Here is a 2,810-nt window from a genome sequence, read left to right on the forward strand (position 1 = left end):
ACTCCTGCTCCTGTCCCCCGCCCGTAAAGAGCAGGCGGCTGTGGGGCCGAGAGTGGCCTCCGGCCATGCGCTGGGCTCCAAAACGATGGCTGTGCGTCTCGACGCCCTGGTTCCCAAGGCGCGCCGAGGAAGGAACCCCGGTCCCGGAGCCCCTGGCGCCCTGCCCCTGTGTATCCACGGGCCTCCCGAGCCCTCCTGGCAGGAGACCCGGTTCTCTGCAGGCCCCTCCCCGACATCTCCTGCAGGTTCATCCCTCACCCCAGTGTGTACTTGGGGGGCAGTGTGCCACCCAATTGTGGGGGTGAGTGGGGAAGGCGGATGCGTCAGCCTCTACTTCCCTAAACGACAAAGAGGAAGCTGTGGGCAATAGAGGACTAATGACATTGCACCTGGGTTCCTAGCTCTTCTCTGTAGAGGATTAATGAAATGGACGGAACTCGGGTCCCTACTCCTTCCTGATTTGGGGCCAGTGCTCCGGGTGTGCCTCAGTTTGCCCATTTGTAACATGAAGTACTGTGGGTGAACTTGGACACCCTACAGATCCTTTCAGCTGGAAGGTCCCACCTGAAACTGAGAGACTTTTAAAGTAATCATGACTAAAGTGAAATCTAGAGAGTCTTCAATCCCCGTGATTTTTAAAAAAATCTTTATTGTTGAAAGTAATTCCACATGCTTTAGATAGAATACTCTTTTCTCTTAAGAAGGCATGTACTTTGATAACATTTCCTGAAAAGCCAGGATGCTGTGAGAGTGACAAACACTTAGAATTTGGGGATCAGAAAGATCCTTGGTTCCAACACTGGCTCCACCATTTACATTATATTACCTCTTTCTTTTTCATCAGCTTCTGTAAAAGAGGCTTAATGATACCTAACATAAGAATTGTAAAGATTAGATGAGATCATTTATAGTCAAGGTTTAGTGCAATGACTGGTGCATGGTAAATGATCCATAAACAGGAACTTTAAAGAAAGAAAAAATAATATAAAGGCATAGCTGTATTCTGGATACAACCCCCTCCATTATTTAATAGACTTCTTTTTACAACAGTTTTAGATTATAGAAAAGTTGAGATAGTACTGAGAGTTCCCATATTTTTCCATGGGCACCCAATTTCCCCTATAATTAACAGCTTACATTAGTGTAATACATGTATTACAATTAATGAATCAATATTGATGTTATTATTAACTAAAGTCTTTTCTCATATTTTCTTAGTTTTTATCTAATGTCCTTTTTCTGTTTCAAGATCTCATCCTGGACACCACACTATATTTAGTTTTCATGTTTTGTTATATTCCTCTTGACTGTGACAGTTTCTAAGACTTTACTTGTTTTTTTATGACCTTGACAGTTTTGATGCATACTAGTTAAGTATGTCATAGAATGTCCCTCAGTTAGGATATGTGATGTTTTTCTCATGATTAAACTGGGGTTATGTGGCTTTGGAGTAGCGGGGAAGGGGAGATCACAGAGGTAAAATGATAGTATTTTCATCACCTCATGTCAAGGGCACATAATATCAACATGATTTATCAGTGTCGATATTGTACTCTTTATTTTAGTTTTAATATATTTTATTGAGGTTTTTTTTTTTTTTACAGGGAGGAAGAGAGAGGGATAGAGAGTTAGAAACATCGATCAGAGAGAAACATCGATCAGCTACCTCCAGCACACCCCCTACTGGGGATGTGCCTGCAACCAAGGTACATGCGCTTGACTGGAATCAAACCTGGGACCCTTTAGTCCGCAGGCCAACGCTCTATCTACTGAGCCAAACTGGTTAGGGCGATATTGTATTCTTTAGAAGAAAGTCACTGTGCACAATCCACACTAAAGGATCCTCTTTATTTTTTTCTTTTTTCTCCGAGATGAGGTCTCAGTATTTTAAAAAATCATTCCCTAGCTCCTAACTCTACTCTGTTGGTCTGGAGGCCAAACTCCACTGGAATTGGAGCTCACTTCAGAGGAGGGGAAGTGTTTGAGTCAATGCAGCCACTCCTCCCAAATTGATGGTGCATGACTGGTTCTAGCTTCCTCTCCTCCACCACTCAATTCAGGGACAAGAAGATTGCTGACCTGGAAACGGGGAGATGATGTTGACACCTTTAATAACAAGACTATGAGTAGACACATAGGCAGAAAGTTCATCTTCAAAGCATTGCACCCACATAAATTCATCATAGCCCCACCCTGACCCAGAAGATGGTAGATCCTTAGTAATTCGCTGGAAAAACACAGCTGGCATCCGGACCAGAAGCTACTCAGATTAACTCACAAACTCATGCTAAATATCATAGTAGCCATGGCTGTAAGCTGGATGACTAATAAACATACACCTGTCTGAGAGGCCCACAGTCCAGTGTGTTAATGAGTTGTGTACTTAAGGTTCTCCATTCTCGGGTCAGGAACTAAAATTCCACCAAACTTGCCTCATGTCTTTAATCCTAGCTGGTAAGACATTGTTTATGAGTAGGTTGAAACTGTGTTATTCATCCCTGGATCCTCAGCAACCAGCACACTATCTGACACAAAGCAGACCCTAGGTAATTGTTCTCATGGGCTCAGAACCAAGGGTAGGAAGACAATCATTAATTGACTACAACAACAAATCACAAACTGAACCCCAGCCTTAACTTCCATGTCTAAAAGGATCTCTCTCAACCGAAGGACTTGTATGTATGCATATAAGCATAACCAATGGACATAAGACACTGGGGGGTAGGGGAGGCCAGGGGATTGTCAAGGGCGGGGGGAAAAAGGAGACATATGTAATACTCTTTGTAATACTTTAAGCAATAAAACAATTT

This window comes from Myotis brandtii, unplaced genomic scaffold (assembly GCF_000412655.1).
Source record: "Myotis brandtii unplaced genomic scaffold, ASM41265v1 scaffold1270, whole genome shotgun sequence".
Classification (NCBI taxonomy): Eukaryota; Metazoa; Chordata; class Mammalia; order Chiroptera; family Vespertilionidae; genus Myotis; species Myotis brandtii.